Below are 18,688 nucleotides of genomic sequence, written 5' to 3' on the forward strand. Positions count from 1 at the left end.
CATGAGAAGAAAGTGACAACATCTCATGATCCTTCCACTCAGGATAATCTTGAAGGATCTATCTTCTTTTACTTTATATCTGTGTATATCCACATAACCATCTATTTTAAAAAGTCAGAATCATGCTGTACATATTATCCCATAAGCTGCTTTTTTACTTAATGATAGATTATAAACATCACTATGTGTTAGTAAACATACGTCTGCACCCTCATTTTTGGTTGCTTTTCGAGCAGAGCCCCAGCCTAGGAGCCATGCACTGGCTGCTTTGTCTTCCTGGGCCTTGGTTTCCTCCTCTGTTAAATGGGGTGGAGAATCCAGTCCTCTCTACCTCACGAGGTTACTGGGGAAAACAAATGGTGTGATGGACGAGAAGGTGCATCACAGGCAGGAGGCTCTGGGTGAGCTCGAAGGCCCATGGTGGCTGTCATCATGGCCACCCCTGCTGTCTTCTCCCTCGTAGCTGAGTCCCCATCCCCTGGAGTGCACTAGCTGGGCCCCTCTTACCCAGCTAGGCAGAGGGAAGTGGGGACTGCATAAGGCCAGGCCTCTGCTGGCTCCCCATGGCCTTCACAGCCAAATGTAAATGCCTTCTCTTGGCAAGACCTCCTTGCACCTGCCTCTTGTCCACATCTCTCCATCAGCCACCCTTTCCCACCGTACCAGATTGGGCCCATCCTCAGAACATGCCACATTCCTGGTTTCCTTCCCTCTTCCTCCCATTTATTCAGCCACGATTTGCCAAGTGACATATTCCAGGATCTAGTGTGAGCATTTGGGTCATATCAAGGAGCAATTCAGTCCCGGCCTCCATGGAGCACAGAGCCTATCCACCCAACACTCCTAGACTCTTACCCAGGCAGCTCCCTCCACCTAGATGGCCCTTCCCCTTCTCCACCTGTGGATGGCCCCCTGAGGCCACCTCCTCCTGGGAGCTTCCTTGATCTTCCCCACCAGAGCTAACCTGGCCACCTCTAGCTTGGCTCTTTCCTGCCTTGGAAGGTGGTGGTTACACATCTGACTTCTCCAGCAGATTACGAGCTCCTCCAAGGACAGGGTCTGTCCTTTCCATCTCTGTATCCCCAGTGCCCAGCGCAGCATCTGGCACATAGTAGATGCTAGTAAATATTTGTTACTACACAAATTGCAATGGAAGTCAAGAGAGCAGACATTTGCAAGAAGGAGGGAGTGAAATTCCCTCCAGTCTCCACACGGGTTGTGTTAGACCCTTTAGAATGTCCTTTGTTTGGGCTTCCTTACCCCTGAACTTGGCTCAGCTCCCTTAACGTGGGGCAGCTGTCCTCAGCACTAGGCTGTACCCTCCAGCTCTCTCCTGAGTCCTGCCAACTCCCCACAAGCCTTGTCCTTGCTGTCATTTGTATACTTCATGTCTTTGTATTCTTACTTCACTCACTTTATGAGCGTCATCAATAGCATCAACACCAGGACCTGTACTGACCCAAGGCAGGGGGAGGGTCTAAATGACCCCCCAAGGGAGTCTGGGATCCAAGAGTGGGAATTTGGGGCTTATGCTCACTCACCTCCTCGGCATGACAGGGATATTGTGGCAGCACAGGCTCCTCTGAGGGCCCCAAAACCCATGGTCAGTGCAGTAAGTTGCTCCCCTCTCTTCCGCTCGAGAGGCCACAGGCCAGGTCTGTAGGTCACTGCAGTATCCCTGGTGCTCAGCATAGAGTGGCTACTCAAGAAATGCTTGCTGAATAAGTCTATCTTTGGCTTCAGCAAGCCAGGCCCTGCCATGTTCTGAAAGTTTCCCTGAGGTTCGCCCTTCTTTGTGCTGATTCACATCCACATAGCCCTTCAAGGTTCATCAGGCCTATCCCCACCTTCACCCCTCCAGCTGTTCCCTGTGCCAGCCTGTGGGGTGCTTCAGAGCTGATGCTCCCTGGGCAGAGGCCCCATGGGCTGGGAATACGATGGGAGAAACATCCGGCCACGAGTTGGGAGGGCTGGGCTGTAGCCTGCCTCTGCCTTTAGCAAGCAGTGGGACCGTGGCCAGTCACCTCCCCTTTCTGAGCCCTATCTTCCTCCTCTGTAAGGCAGCAGGCTGGCCTCCCGAGTCCCAGTGGTCCTCCTGGCCCTAACTGTCTGATGGCAGCCCAGTGCAGCTGTGGCCCCACTCCAGAAACAGTCCCACGGTGAGGTCAGTGGGCCACACGGTCCAGCACTCTTGCTGACGGGCTAGTTGGCAAGCAGCTAAACCCTAGGCCCTCTCCAGCAGGATAATTGGGTGCTCCCCACCCCTCCCCCAGCCTGCTGGAGGCTGCCCAGCGGCTGAGATAATGTGGGCATAATTGGGGAACTTGCGCCACACAAAGCTAGGAACAGGAAAAGCCAGTTGGGAGGGCTTGGGCCCCAGGTGAGAGCACAGGGAAGGGGTGTGGGCTCCAGGAGCCATTTCGGGATTGGTGCCATGCATGGTGGACCCGCAAGGGGACACAGCCCTCTGAGCCCCTGCAATCTTGTCTCCTCTCATCCCCTGAAGGTATGGAGGCAGGCAGGGCACAGTCCCAGGGGCACAGGCTGACATTCATTGTCTGTCTTCAGTGGTGACCTCACCCTCAGAGCTGTGTCAATGCCAGGAGGGGAGATGGCTGATAGCGGCCAGGCATGGGGTGGGGAGGGTGCTGCAAGGTGGCCGGGCACCCCAGAGGCCCCCTCACGTCTACCAATCCCTCACCAGGCAGGGGCGGCCCACGTCTATGTTGGGGTGGAGGTTGCTCTTTTCTGTGCACTGTGGCACTCCCAGAAGCAACCACATGGTGGGGAAGTGAAGGACGTTCGTAGCCTGTCTCTTACTGGGCACCAAGTGGGTGCCCCTAGTCCTGGCCCTTTTTGCCCTGGTGATGGGCAGGGTGGGGTGGGGCAGGGAGGATCTTTAAGGAGCAGGTACTCACTTTGGTGTTTGCCTCTTTGCTACATCTGACTGCTGGCAGGGTCGGGGAGGTGACCCAGGGGGTGAGCATAAGGGAGCTCTTGGAGTAAGGGGTTTGGGGTCATTGAGGGTGGGGACTGGATCCCAGAGTTCTGGAGCTGGGAGGTGCTGGAAGATTGGAAAGGCCTAAAAACTCCACTTCTCCACTCCAGACTTAGGGACCGGGAACCCAAGCCTCTTATTAGGGGCTGCCTGCCTTGGTCCAAGGACTCAGGGTTGGGGAGAAGGACCCTCATTCTTTAGATTGGGAGGTTTTCAGAGGGGAGCAGAGTCCAGGTGACTCTAACAGGCAGGGTTAGAATGTTAGAGTCAACAGAGGAGCAGGGATCACCACCGGAAAGAAAGAAAGAGCTGGATGGGGGGCAAGAATCCTGGAACAGGTGGGCCATGAGAAGGGACCAGGATTGATTAAAGGCAGCCTGCTCCAGGGACAGGCAGCAGAAACAGGGGCTTAAATACTGCACAGCCCCTCTCCTTGCCAAGCTTCTCCAGACAGTGCAGCCCTGACAACCTGAAAGCTGAGCTAGCGTCTCCCACCTTTTTAAGGGCTGTTCCGTCACCACCCTTTCAGGCAGCATGGCGGGGCTGTTAGGAGCCAGGCAGTAGGGGTTTGCATTCCACCTCTGCCATTGGTGAGCTGTGCAACCTTGGCCAAATGACTTAACCTCTCTGTAGCTCAGTTTGCACCAAGGTTGCACATCTGCAAGATGGGGATTATAATAGTTAATACCTGCCCTATAAAACTGCTGTAAGGATTAAAAGAGGGAGTCCATGGGAAACTCAGAAAGCAGCACTTAGGACAAATGAAAGGCTCATTAGATGCTATCTTCCATCATCATCATCATCACCATCATCTTTCATCTATGAAGCTATAGGCCTCCCTCCCTGGAACTTCATTCAACAAATATTTGCTGAGAACCTACCCCATACTGGACACTGTAGGGAGTGCTACTCGGCGCCCCTCTTCCAGGACGCTCTTGTGACTGTCATCTCTTCCTACTCAGCTGATAGCTCTATTCATACCCCAATAAAATATAACGCTGACTTGTACCCCTTTATTTTCTACTTCCTGGCATACGTGTCTAGCCTGTCTACTGTCTCCCAACCAATTGTAAGCCCCTGCAGGAGATGAAAGGAGCAGGCCTGGCCTTGGGTTGAGCTGACCATGTCATGCCTGACACTGGCAGGGTCCAGGGCTTGGGGAGTTCCCTGCTGACTTTCTCTGATTCCCTAAACAGTCAGGGCTGGTCCACAGAACACATCCTGTCTCCTTCCCCGCAGGTTCCCTCTTACATGAGAAGCAGAGGCTGGCCCAGATGTGGGAACTGGGACCACTAAAATGGTAGCATATTGGAGCTTAATGGATCATGCAGTCCATCACTTACAATGGCTGGAGGGATTATGTCACCTGCCCAGGGACACAGAACAGCAGCACCCAGCCCAGTGCCTTCCCACCCTGCCACAAAAACAGACTCTGGCTCAACCTAACTCCCTGGGGCCTCTTTCTGGGTGGTGTCCCTTCTAGAATATAACCTCAGTGCCTCCACTGCCCCTTGTGAGAAATGGCACAAACACCAGCTACAATACTGGTGTGGCCACTGCATCTGCAGGTCACCTGACTGGGTGTCAGGTGATAGGTCAGAAACAGGGGCTTTGGGGATCCCAGGTATGTATGTGTGTGTGTGTGTGTGGCGGGGGCGGGGGCACTTGCAGGAGGCTGCTATGTGCTGAGCAATAAGAGCCAGAGAGGTGGGGAGTGAAGGGCAGAGCCATCCATAGAACCTGTGCCCTCAGCAGAGGGGCTCTTGCATCCCACAGATATCAAAAGAATCAGTCTTATTTTTTCTGACCTCAAGCACTGCCTATATTCTCCCTGACCACCCTATGAGCTCCAGGATCTGGGACCCATGCCCCTGGGGCTTGTTCTCAAGTGCCTCAGTTTCTCCACTAGAGCTCAGGTTGGGCAGTTCAGGCTGCCTCGCTTTCCAGAAGTGCTGAGCCAGCATGACGGGCCTCAGGCCGGCCCCCTGAGACGTCACAGACCTGCGAACGCCTGAGCTCAGCAACAAAACACAAAGGCTCCTCAGTTGTGGCGGACAAACCTGCTCCCCAAGGCCCTGCCTGCCGTGGAGCTCATCCACAGGCCAGTGCCACAGGTTCCCACGCAGCGGGGTGTGGCACACTCCGCTCCCCACATACCCACTTCCAGCAGTTTCTTCTCCTGCCGTTTTAAACCCCAGACCTCTCTCTTCCTAGCCAAGCAGGCTGGAACTGGGCTCAGGGGTAGGTGAAAGTGGGTACCTAGGTGAGGCGAGGGGGATTCGGGGCTTCCTGGCACGAACCACTTCTTTTGTCCTGGCTGTGCCAGCCCACCCCAGCCCCTCCTTTCCTGAGACTCTGCCTGGGGGCCTTGAAGTGGCTGGGCAGAGGAGGCCAACCTGGCCTGGAGTAAAGTGGCGGCACATTGCAGAGAGGGAGTGGCTCTGTGTGCACCTGTGTGTCTGAGGTGGGTGCTGGGCTCCCCTATAAGGGCCTCTGTGAAATCGATATCCTTCGGGATGCATTTCTAGGGCTTTCCAGGGATGCTCCCACCCCCACCCCAGGAACTGGCAGAAGGGGACAGGATGTCCGGTGAGAAACCGGCTAATTGGTAAGTGGGAGTGACTCACCCACTGGGAGGGGCAGGGCCTCCATCTGAAACCCTGCTGAGGCAGCACAGTGACCTAAAGGTTATAGGCCCCCTCCTCCCAGTGCAGCCGCTTCCCCGAATGTCAACGCCCAGGGCTGGCCAGCTCCATACTTTCTGAAGCCAAGGCCAGCTCCACCTGGGAGAGACGCTGGTGTGGAGGAGCGTGCAATCAGGACACCCGCTCCCTTTCTGGGGTCCCCTCCTTTCACAGGTTTTGCCAATCAGTGTCACCTAGACTCCGATCATTCTGTCAGCAAAACCCAGAGGGGCAGGGCTCTCACTGAGCTTGTCCTGTCTCATTTCCCCATTAGCCCAGGAGATTAACGGGTGCCCAGGCTGCCCCCTCCTGCCTCCAGACTCCCCTCTACACTCAGGAAGGGGAGGAGGGCTCAGCAAGGAAGCAGAAGCAGACCCAGCAGACCCAGTTCTTGTCCTGGTGCTCCGGCCACCTTTCCCTGGGGCTGGGCACAGTCTGGACTTGAGTCCTGCCTGGCCTTGCACTGCTGTTAGTCTGGCATCTCTGTCTCCCCTGATGCCTGCAGTGCAGAGACTTTGGCTGGTGGGAGGTGCTAATAACATCCCATGAGCCCACAGTCAGGGGCTAATTGCTACCATCCAAGTCAGTGCCTCCACCCCTCCTTTGGGGTCACAAAAACTGCCGATGTTTTCCTCTTGCCTGATGACCCCCTAACTCCCCACATGGAGCTGTTTAATGATGGGCTGTGGAGCTGGCGCCCAGCGCCTTGGGCGGGTGAGCACAGTGCGTGGGAGAGGAGGGGGCATGGCAGCCTGGGAAAAGCCCCGAGAAGGAGCCAGCGCAAGAGCCCAGGATCTTCCAGACAGGCCAGGCTGGCCCCGCTCTGCTCCCCCAGCAGTGCAGAAGCCCCAGGGTGGCGGCAGTGATGGGGGTGCTCTGGCAAGTCCCGCCTCCCTCCAGCAGGACAGGCTGGGGGACAGAGATGAGTCAGGGAGCTGAGTTTTGCCTTCTCCTACCAGGTGGCTGAGGACACCTGGACTCTGTCCTGCAAGCCTGTTTCCTGCTGGCTGCCCCATCTCCATGGCCCATCGTGGGGCCGGTCTTGAGCCAGCCTTTGACTCTGTCGTGGCACCCCAGGAACACAGAGCCTCTCTCTTGGCCCTGCCCGCCTCTAGCCTTCAAGGCATCACCCCTTGGATCACTCTCCCGTACCTGCCACCTTTGCTCTGCTCACCTGGACGTTGGGAGAGGCAAGCTCTGGTCCCCACTACTTGGTCACTGTTTTTCTGTATGGCCTTGGACAGGGTGGTTTCCTTTGCTGTAAAATGGGAGTATTGGCTCTGATGACCTTGGGAGACTGCACTTTGGACATGATCTGTCCAGCTCTCTCTGACCCAGCTGTGCCTTTGCCTTGGATCAACTTCTGGGGACCTATCTACCAAGTGGCTGCTCTGCCTCTCTACACTGCCCAGCTCTCCAGGAAGACCTCCCAGATGAAGTGGGATGCCAGGAAAACCCAGGCCACAGCATGGCAAAGCTGGAGCACACAGGGACTCTCCTACAGTCAAGTAATCACCAGGTCTTACTGATGCCAGCTCCTAAACAGCTTTGAATTCCTCTTGATTTTCCAGCCCCACTGGTCCCGATTCAAACTTCCTAAGCCCTCTCCCAGTAGTGCACACCTCCCTCCACCTCACCTCCAGCAGTCTCCCTTTCTTATTTTCTCAATACTCCCGGGCTGGGATTTTGTACTAGCCCTTTCCTTTGAACCTTAGCACCTGCCACCTCATGCCTCCCTCCATTTCCCCAAGCTTTGCCCCTTGCCCAGGCCTACATCGTTCCTTCCCTAGTCCACTGCTACATCACGCTAAGTCTACAGTCTCCTGCCTCCAGCTCCGCCCTGAAACTCCTTCACTCAGCTGCCAGAGGGATCTCTGTAAAATGCAAATCACTTACTACCTCAGACCCTCCCATGGTAACCTGCAGCCCTCAGGATGAAGTTTTTCCAGGCTCTAGACCCTATCTCGGGCATCCCCAACCTCCAGGCACTTCCTGTCCCAACTTTCTCTCTCTTCCTTGCCACACTGAACAATCCGGTCGGTTCAGGTTCCTGCCTCGGTGAAAACCACACCACTACCCCGTTACCTGCACAAGTCCTTTTCATTCCCCCCGGAAGCACCTTAGAGTTGACTTTCAAGGGGGAGGCTTCCCGGAGCCCTCCTCTTCCCACCATCATGGGTTGCGTGTTCCTGCACCCCCAGGGTCCCAGTATCTCGGCACGCACCTGTCATAGCATTTCTCCTACTGAGTTTGGAAAAGGCCAGGACTTCAATCAACCCAGTGCCCAGCACATGGGAAACACAGGGGGCCCAAGTGGCAGGTGGAAAAGGCTGTGGGCAGCTGGGGGCCTGAGCCAGGGTTAGCCATTTCTCAGGTCTGACTGCAGCTTCCTGGAAACTGCACATTATCCAAAAGGCAGAAATGGGAAGTGAGGCCTCACACCTGCATGGAAGAGAAGCAGGTCAGGGTCCGAATCTTCTCCTTCCTTGACTGAAAGCAGGAAGCCACATCCCAACAGGGGGAAGGTTGGCCCGATCCCTCACCCACCTCCAACCCCACAACTTCTGCTTGCTTCCCCGAGACATTTCTCAATTCCTTTCCTCTCCTCTGCCCCAGTTCCCAGCACCTGGGCCCTCTTCCTTCCTCACACCAGACCATAAGGTGACAAACATTTTTCTCACCCAAGCAAACTCCATCCCCGAGGCCCTGCTCTGGAGATCTTAGCCTTGTTTGTGTCTGCACTCCCTGGTTCATCACCCCTCCCACCACTGCTGGGGCTTCTGCTGTCCCAGCCTTTCATGGTCTGGCCAACCTGGAACCCCCTGGCTCTGAGGCCAAGATTCAGGCATGTCCCATTGTCTGCCACTGATGCCAACCCTCTCCACCCCAGCTGCAGCAAACGACACTGTCTCGTAGCAGACACGGCAGCCTGGATTTCCCTCGGCAAGTGTGCATTTTTAATGACACATTTTGGGGAGTGTAGGCAGCAGCCTCTTTGGAAGGCTAGTGTGGGGGTGGGAGAGGCGGGGGGCTGCCGAGAAAGCAGAGGGAGAATTCCCCAGGCTTCCCCGGAGAATCTTTTAAAAGCTCAGTATTGACATCTGCATTGTCTCAGCCCTGCAGGCTTCATGCTGATGTTCAACACCTGTTTGGAAGCAGAGGGTTCTCGATCTGCCTCATCCCAGGAGGGGCCTGTGGGGCCACCCCAGCGCCCAACCCTCCCGATGCCCTGTCCAGCTATGGGCAGCTGCCTGCTCGGATGGCTGTGGGGGTGAGTGGAAGGCAGTGGGCGAAGGTATACAATGCTTACCTGCAGGGAACGCTCATTCTAATAGGGATGGGGTGGGAGCTCTAGGGGTTGTGTAGAAGGCCTGACAGATGAGACATTAAGAGGAACATGGGTGGGGGGGTAGAAAGTAATCTATGAGCTCTGACTTTGAATTCAGATAGACCTGGGTTTGTGTCTGCTGCTTTTTAGCTGGTTGACTTCGAGAAAGGTGCATTAATCTCTCCATGCCTCAGTTTCCTCATGTATAAAATGGGGCCAATAATAGTACTATCTTCTAGGGCTGATTTGAGGATCCAGTGAAATAATTCAGTTTTAGGCCGGGCGTGGTGGCTCACGCTTGTAATCCCAGCAGTTTGGGAGGCCGAGGCGGGCAGATCACGAGGTCAGGAGATCGAGACCACGGTGAAACCCCGTCTCTACTAAAAAAAAATACAAAAAATTAGCCGGGCGTGGTAGCGGGCGCCTGTAGTCCCAGCTACTTGGAGAGGCTGAGGCAGGAGAATGGCGTGAACCCGGGAGGCGGAGCTTGCAGTGAGCCGAGATTGCGCCACTGCACTCCAGCCTGGGCGACAGAGCAAGACTCCATCTCAAAACAAACAAAAAAAAATTCAGTTTTGCTCTTGGCATAGTGCTTGGCCCATAGCTATGCTACACAAGCAGTTGTATTATTCACTAGGAGAAAGAACCTACCTAGAAATCACGTGCTCTGGTTCCCTGATTCCCATCCCGGCTCTAAGCCCACCCTGTGATCCTGAGCAGACCCCTGCAGTGATGAGGATACTCCCCCAGGGCACGAATGAACTTTGCACTAATGACATTTTGGAGGGGGGGACTGTCCTGTTGTGGGGGGCTGTCCTGTGTGCTGCAGAAGTTTAGCAAGATCCCTGGCCTCTACCCAAGTGCACCCCCTCCACTTGTGATGACAAAATAACCACAGACATTGCTGCATCTCCCATGGCAGGCAAAATCATCCCCGGGTAAGACCACTGGCCTAGAGGAAGGGAGTAAAGCTCAGGCAGGGATGGTGGAGCTCACGATGGATATGCAGGGCTGGCTGTGGCAAGGTGGTGCAGAGAGGGGTGGGAAACATAGTTGGGGGGCACTCTGGTGGGGAATTGTCCTTGTTTGTCCAGGGACAGAGGGTCCAGAGGTGGCTGGGAACAGGGGTGTAGGTCTTCCTGTCTGGAGAGCCTGGGCTCTGTAGGAGGGGCAGCGGGTTGTGTTTGGGGGAGACAGGTAGAGAGAACAGGGCCCTCTGGGGAGCTGGCTGTCAGAATGTGGGTTATAGAGTGGCATGTGTGTCCTCAGAGGATGCAAGAGGGTGGGTAGGGGCAGCGAGGGGAGGGACACAGGGGACATGCGGTGGGGTGTTGTGAGCACCTTTAGACAGGGAGGGGAGGGAGGCTGCCAAGGTAAGCGCTGGGCTAGGTTTCTAAGAGCTGAAACAAAGTCAGGCAGCGTCTTCCTTCGGCTGGTAAACTGCTATCATTTTGGAAGGATTTTCACCTCATTTGGTTTCTGCTTAAGTGAAATCCACAACATGTGTTCTGTGCATTAGTGGAGTGTTTGTGCTTAATTAGTGGCAAATTCTTTCATATTAAAGTCATTAAGTTTTGCAGTTTGCGCTCCTCACCCTGGGCCTGGTTCTCCTGGCTTTTCTTTGAACACAGGAGGGCCTGATTGCAGACTTGCAGGTGGCTCCAGCCTCGCAGCCTCAGGAGCAGCACACACATGTGCACGCACACCTTCCCTGTGGCATTCAGACCCTACAGCACCAGCCCTTGGGCCCGTCCCACCCAAGGCTGGCATCTGGCACTCCCAGCACTTCCATCCATGCCCCAGGCACCTCCTGCTCCTAGGCAAGGCTTTGGAGTCAGAATTCTGCCTGCCCAGAGGCACTCTGCTGTGGGAGGGAGCTGCAAAGTGAGGGACTATCGGTTCAGGCTTCAGGGTGTGGGTGGGGCCCTGCTGCTGAAGGGGCAATGAGGAGAAGGCAACCTGACTGTTCAGAAGGTTGGCCCCGCACATTCCAACCAGGCAGCAGGGCTAGGAGCTCCATGTGCACTGCCAGAGTAGCAGGTGGGGGCCACTGGAGCAACACTGGGGCGGAGGGCTCTCGACCCCATCCCCTCAAGAAGGCCTTGGTCTCACCAATCCCCACTGCAGTGACCCCTGAGATAATACTTTGTAGCCACAGCACAGTGGTGACCTTGAACTCTTGGGACAGCGAGTGGCGATCAGTGACCAGGGCCCCAGAGCAATCTCTTCCCTCCACCTGCTTCCAAAGCAGCTTGAGAAGAAGGAGGTATCTGCATAGGCACCAAACCTGCTATTTCATTTCTGGGCAGAACTCACTGGTCTGGACCCAGTGAGCGATACTGTGTTCAAATTGCACATAAGGTCTGGGTTAGACATAACATTCCCAGGTGAGGCTGGGCCTTCTGCTGAACCCTTCCCTGTATGGATGATACAAGAACTGCACCAGGCCTTGGCACAAAGGTGCTCAGGGCCTCTTCTGTACCTGGACTTAGGCGGTGCCAGGAAAGGGAGCTGTGATGCTGGAGGAGACAGCCGGAGCTCCTTTCCTCGCAGCCCCTCCTTGGTGAAACCTCACCCTGCAGTGTCTCAGGTGGCACAACCATGGACTGAGACCCCAGCAGGCCAGCCTCTCCTCTTTCTGTGTTTCCTGGCTCAGGGCTGTCTCCATCCAAAAAAAAAAAAAAAGCCTTCTTTGCTCCTTACCACCCTATAAACTCTGCTCCTGAATCAGGGACCTCAGAGCCGGTGGGTAGCAGTCTTTATCTGATGCACTTCAATGACCAGGGTCTGGGGCCAGAAAAAAAAGGGGGCAGGAAACCGAACTGGCAAAGGCTTAAAGTCGAGTTTTCTCTTGACTTCTTCAGCCAGTGTGGCCCCAGGAGCCCCCACCAAAGGGTCTCCAGCAGGGCTGCTGGAGGTGGGCCAGGAGGGAGAGTCCCCCAGGCACCAGCAGATCAGGGCCTCAGGACTGCTAGGGTAAGAGGCAAAACCCCTGGCTCTGTGTTCCCTCAGCTGAGAGAACCCAAAGCCCAGAGGGAGACCCACCCATGCCCAGATGTTCAGGCTTATGTCTGAGTAGCATCTGGGTGGGGCCTGGGGTGGGGAGGGTCCCACATCACAGGATGCCACAGAGGTGGGGGAACTCAGGGACGAGGCAGGGACTCTGAGTGGCTTTTCCATCACTGCAGAAGCCACTCACTTTTCACACCACCCCCACCTCAACCTACCTTCCGGCTCAGCTACCACTGCAACCCTGATTCTCTCCCCTGGCCAATGGTCCTGTGAAAATGGGCAGTTATCCTCCAAACATAAGCAATGGCCTTTTGTTCAACTAGTGCTGAGCCTCCCAAACTCATCCACCCTTTCTGAGGACACCAGCCTGAGCTGGAATACCCCAACTCAATGTACTTGCCCCAGTGTTAACCACCAAAAGCATTCTCCCCAACCACTCACAGAAACCCCAAGAGTAGCCCCCACCCAGGTCTCAACATCAGTGCCGACCTAGACCACAACACAAACCCGGGTCGTGACCCCAACCCTAGTGTTAACCTCTTCCTGGTTTAACCACAGAATGAAGCAAACTCCAAGCATGGCCCTCAGTGCAGCAGCAGGCCTGAGCTCAGCTCCTCTGGAGCTCCAGGTCTAAATCCAGCCCCAGCTTGGGGTCACCCTGGAGGGCAGGCAGCCACAGCTCACAGTTTTCTTTCCACCTGAGAGTCCCCTATCTTGAGGTGGGCAGGGAAAGTAGGATCTTCAAAAGGTTGTGATGTGGGGTTTTGGGGAGAGGCCAGCTGAGCTGAAGGCTGCTCTGTGGGTGGTCTGCCTGCGGGGGGCACAGTGCTGACCACTCTCTGCCTTGCTCTTGCCCCACCACAGCAGGGCCTGTGGACACGTCCAGGTCCCTGGGCTGTCCCTTTCCCCAGTGCCCAGAAGGCTGAAAGGGGCGGTGGGAAGGCAGAGGCTTCCTTGTTTTTCCTAGTGCTAATGTCAGCCTTGGCACTTAACTAGCAGTAGGACCTATGAACAAGTCTCATAACTTTCCCGAAACCCAGACTTTTCACCTGTAAATGGGCTGGAGCACATCCACCTCGTTTGGGTGGAGGGAGAGCTCCTGTATAAAATGACCTCCTTGGTCCCAGGAGTCTTCTGGGAGCCCTCCTGCCTGGCCTGCCCTGCTCCCAGCTCCTGGCTGTCATCCTCCCTTCCTCCCTCTTTCTCGGCAGCACTGAAATCATCACTTGGCAAAATGCTGAGGGGAGCACATCCCTCCTCCGCTGCGGCCTGTCTTCTTCCTGCCCTGCCAGGCAGGGGCATGTGGGGTGAGGGGCCTGAGAGGCAGAAGGTAGAAGCCCTGAGCCTGGCCACATGTCCCCAGCCCCACCTGCTCCCTCCCAGCGTCCCCAGTGGTGTCAGAGTTTCGAGAGTGGGGTCTTTCCCATGCTTCCCCCGCCCGACCATCCCTCTGCCCAACACGAATCTATCAGAAGCCTCGCCCAGCCCCACTTCCAGCTCAGACTTGTCGGGGTTTCAGGAGTCACTGGGTAGGGGCTGGCGTGCCAGGGCCTGCTCCGCATCCTGCCTCACGGAGGAGCCAGCACGTAGGCTCGGAGCTCGCACCCAGCTGCGGACGCAGCTCAGCCTCGGTGGCCACCTGCTTCCCTTCCCTTCCCTCCTTCCATTCCCATGCCCTCTTGGCTCTGTGCAGAGGGGCCCCTGAAAGCCGAGGAGTGGCTTGTGGCAGTTATATGTGTGTGTGTGTGCGCGTGTGTGTGGGTGGCGGGGGGGGAGGGGGAAGTGGACCCCATGTTTGCCACATCTGGGAAGAGTGTTGCCTGCCTCCTTTTGGCCACCCCAAGGTTGGGCCCATCCCCTTAGCAGCAGCAGAAGCTGGGGCTCAAGTGCTCCCCTCCTTCCCTCCCTGGGGGAGAAAGTACAAAAGGGTCAGGTTCCCTGCCAGGCCTCTCCCAAAGGATGGCAAGAACAGTTAACACATGTGCACTGCTGATCTGTGCCAGGCCCGGGGCTGGATATTTACATACATTAATTCACTTAATCCTTACAACACTCCAGGAGCGAGATTGTCCCCTAGAGATGAGGAAACTCAGGGAGGTCAAGTCATCTGCCCACGGTCACAGTCTCCAAGGCTGATTCTGATCGGGGCAGTCTGTCTCCACAGGTGATGTTCTTCACCACACTCGTGGCTCCACGTTCTCCCTCTCTCCCCTTCCTGGGGAAAAGAGCGGCCAGCACCCTCTGAACCAGACCTGGGTGAGCAGTCCCTGCCTGCTGGCAGTGCTGGCCTGAGGCTGACGACGGGGCTGCTGGGAGCTCCTTGTAGAGAGGGCAGGCACCATCCCCCCGCCCCTGCCTCTCCTCCTTCACTCTGGGGGAGGCTGAGCTGACACCTCCGCCTCCCCCAGGACTACAGGGGCTAGCAACCCCAGCAGCTCAGCACAAGGATATGACTGAAGACTCCAGACATGAAAAGCCCCCATTCTTCCCCTGTTCCCCTTGCCTCCTCATCCCAGAGCTCAGAGACTTGACTTCCAGTCCAAACCCTGCCACTCTCGGGGTGTGTGTCTCTCTGTCTACCCCTCAGCTCCTCCACCTGTGAAACCTGGAGGTGGCACCTGCATGCTTTGCCTCCTGGGGCTTTGGGGTGGTGAGGACCAAGTGAAAAAGGAACGCTGAGCACCTCTGAAAACTAAAGGGTGAATGAAAGGTGCGTATCAAGCACCTGTGATGTCATCCATTTACATATAAAATCTCATTTAATCTTCACAACTACCCTGGGTGGGGAGTCCCCTCAGCCTCGGGCCAAGAGAGGAGAGTGACTGCCAAGCTCTGTCCTTTCCCAAGGCCCAGGAATGGAAGGTGCTGTTACTCTTTTCCTCGTTTTTCACTCAGCCCCTCCCACTCTGGGCCATGACCATATGAAGCCCAGGAAGTGGCAGCAGGTGCTCATGAAGAGTCAGCAGAGGCTCCTCACACCCCTCCCTAAGTTGGGGCACTGGGGTCCTGCGAGGCCCAGCTCAGCCTCCAAGACAAGCAGGGGGTTCCAACACACCTCTAATGTTGAACAGTGAAGCTGGGCTTCCGCAGCAGAGGCTGCTGGGATAGCACACCAAATTAGCTTAATGAGCGAGGCCCAGCTTTAATAGGGGCCCTCCGTGTTGCAGGGCTGACTCCTGCTTTCATTTTTAATGCTGGAAAAGGGTGAGTTTTCTTTTTCTCTCTCCCCTGTGCATTTTCACCCTAGCTAATGACTCCTCACTCAGAAAGGCCCCTACCACTGCTAATTAGATTTAATTACTGGAGTAATTAATGATTTGATTGGAAAACTAGAATATTGTGGGTGAATTTTGTGTATAAATAGGAAGGTCAAAGGGACAGGGAACTCAGGCTGAGACCAGTCTGGGGCAGGAGGAAAGACCAGGCTGAGCATTGGTCAGCTGGCAGCTCTGAGACAGGGACTGTCTGCTCTCGGCTCCCCATTCACAGAGGGGGAAATGGAGGGGCAGAGAAGGAAACTCTTCCAAGGCTGCCAAGAAGTTGGTGGGAATCAGAGGAAGCAGGAGCTGGCAGGGTCAGACCCAGGGAGAAGAGGGGTGGGAAGGAGTGATTTGAGCCTGGATGGCTTGGCTGGCTCAGCAGTGTGATCATGGCCCAGGAGCACCTGGGCAAGAGTCATCAACTGAACACTGGCCCATAGAAATGTACTGTGGTGGCTTCTCTTGTTGTGACTACAAAGACCCTGCCTCTGGGTCACCAGATAAGCAAATAGCTCAAGCCAGGAGGCAGCCAGGTGTGGTGAGAAGGAGCAGTTGGCAGTAGGCAGGCAGTTGGGAGGCCTGGGTCCCCTGGAAGGTCACTACCTCTCATTGCAGAAGGTTCCTGACCTTCTGTCTATTTCCTGCTTGGCTCACAGCCGCGTGCCTTGGCCTGAAGTGATGTGGGCTGAAGAGGGCAGGGTGGGCAACACATTTGCTCTTTGAACTCGATGGTGACACACCAGTTTTGTATTACCCTGGGGAGGGGAACCCTGGAGGAAGAAATAGGGGAGTGAAGGGGATGGGGATGCTGACTTGGTCCACGGTCCACTCCAGGGCAGGCCCTCAATGATACCTCTGTGCTGAGGGCCTGAACCCAGGTGTCCTGCTGCCCCCCAGGCATCTTGCCCTCCACGTGCACTGAACTCCTCTTTCCAGCTGCTCCTTCAGCCCTACCCCTCCCAGGGCCCAACCGTTGCATCAATATAGCCCCTTGACTCTCCTTCTGCTCCCCCAGCTCCCTGCAACTCCACAGGGAGGTGAGGCTCCTACTGTCTCTTATCTGGAATCACAGTACTGAAAATATGTCACCTTTACTGAGCACCCACTGTCCAATGGGTATTACGTTAGGTAATCCGTCTCCCTAGTATGCTGAGAAACTGAGGCTAAGGCTCGTGAAGTGATCTGTCCAAGCCACACTGCTAATAAGTGGATTTAAATACAAATCAGATCTTGTTACACAAGTCCCCAGTCACTCTCCACTGCCTTGGGGTAAATCTAAACTACTTATCAGGCCTTCACAATCTGTCCCTGCCCATATTCCCATCTCCCTCTCCCACCCCTCCCAGGTCCCCACCCTCCCCACCAGTCCCCGCTGCCAGTGGAAAACTCCTACCCACCCTTCAACACTCAGGTCCCACACTGCCATCAGCTCTGACCTCAGGTTCCCACAGTATCTGGCTCCTTGCTCAAACAGCTGTCCCTGGCACACAGTGTTGGCTGTGCCATGAAGAGAGATGTGCTCGCCCCTGACGTCCCAGCACACAGCCTGACACCCAGCACGCGGTAGGCCCTGGATCCAGGCCTGCTCAATGAACTGTGAGCTAGAGCCAAATCCCAGAGAACAAACTCAGGGATGGGGGTGCCTGGTGGCTTCTCAGGTCACTGCGATCTTTTAATCAAGACTTCTTAGGAAGCTGAGTGATCAAAGAAGGACCAGAATCCCTGGTGAGGGCCATGCTTATTTACCAAAAGGAGATTCTCTGTAAGAGAAAGGCTGATGGGCTGCATATGTGGGGGCTGCATTCAATTCATGCCTCCAGTGGGAAGTGGGAGCACCCCCCTTTGCTTCCCAGGTCGGTTTGCAAGTGTTGATCCCATCACTCTCCTCCAGCTCCCTTTACCAGGAGGGTCCCGGATCCTGGAATAATCAAGAGGAAGGCACTACCCATTTTGTAGATGTTGAAATTAAGACCCAGAAAAGTGAGGTATCTTACATGAGGTTATATAATAAACTAATTGAAAAGCCAGAAAGAATCCAAGTCTCTTGACCCTTCTTCTACATTCTTGGTGCCAAAGGGGTGAGGAAGAGGCAACAAGGCACAGCCTTATAGTCCTGGTGGGTGAAGGTGTCTGGGTAAGTCTATATATATATTTTATTTTTTAAATTTTTGGTAGAGTTGGGGTCTTGCCTAGGCTGGTCTTGAACTCCTGGCCTCAAGTGATTACCACCTGCCTCAGCTTCCCAAAGTGTTAGGATTACAGGCGTGAGCCACTGAACCCAGCCCAAAGGTAAGAGTCTGTCTTTGGAGGGCAGGTTGGTGCCCCCCACGCAGTGCTCAACGACCCAGGCTGCCTAGAGTCAGGTGAGGATGGGCAGCACCCCACCCCCAGTTAGACTTCAGCATCATAGAGCGGAGTGGGCCTCTTGTCAGTGCAATCAGGAGGTGTTCTGGAGTTCAACCCCGCCCGCCCCCCTGGGGTGGGGTTGGAGGAGGGAGGGAAGCTGAAGAAGCAGGTCAAAGCAAATCCTCCCCAGCTGCCCCACCCCCACTGAGAGCGGGCAGAGCCTGAGCCTGTAGGACCAGAATCAGGTGCCCTGTCCTGACATGTCCCAGAGACACAGCTTGAGTGGGAAGTGAGGAAGGTGAGTCAGGGCTGGGTGTTGGGGGCAAGAGAGAGGGGCAGGAGGTCTGTCCCATTTCTGAGGACACAGGGACCAGGGCTGGAAGGGACCAGGAAAGGGTGGGTTTCCCAGGGTGGGAATTGCACAGAGTTGGCTCAGTGGGTCTTTGGCCCAAGGCCTCCACCTCTCCTGGGTTACAGGCTCAGGCAGGCCCTGGAAAGCAGGACTGCTGGCGGCATGGGGGCGGATAGGGGCGAGGCTGGAAGGCATCTTGCCACATTGTCTAGGGAAGAACCAATGCTGAGGCCTGAGAATAGTGAGATAGCCGCGCCATGTCACCTGCACAATGCGCTAAGATCAACAGGAGGCCTGGCAGGGGAGGCGGGAGGGCATCCTGTCTCTCCAGCCCCCTCCCCGCCTCCTTTCAGGCCTGCCCACTCTGTATGCTGCCCGCTGCAGCGGGCAGAGGCCGGGCCTGGGAGGGGCAGCGTGCGAGCAGCTCAGGGAAAGGCCCTCTCACCCACAATAGATATGGGGGTGGGGAGGTCGTGGTGAGGATTAGGGCGGGGAGACGCTTTGAACCCCAGAAAGACTGGTGGGAACTGGTTCTTGACTCACAGCCGAGAGAGGGGGGTAGGGAAAGGCAAGGGCTTGCGCTTTATTATTTTTTCTTTTATGAGCTGTGAACTCAAGCAATTAAAAAATATGCATTTTATTTTTACACAATTGGCCCTGCTGTGTCTCTTCATCTCTGCTCCAGCCCTGGTCCCATCAGCACGGTTG

General features: G+C 55.6%; 1 protein-coding gene across 3 annotated transcripts in view; it reads right to left on the minus strand.

The window, feature by feature from the left end:
* NECTIN1 (nectin cell adhesion molecule 1) overlaps nt 1–18,688 on the minus strand; it is a 96,488-nt gene that overhangs the window by 45,768 nt on the left and 32,032 nt on the right. The gene's annotated exons all lie outside the window — the stretch shown is intronic.

The sequence above is a fragment of the Symphalangus syndactylus genome, chromosome 3, assembly GCF_028878055.3.
Source record: "Symphalangus syndactylus isolate Jambi chromosome 3, NHGRI_mSymSyn1-v2.1_pri, whole genome shotgun sequence".
NCBI lineage: Eukaryota > Metazoa > Chordata > Mammalia > Primates > Hylobatidae > Symphalangus > Symphalangus syndactylus.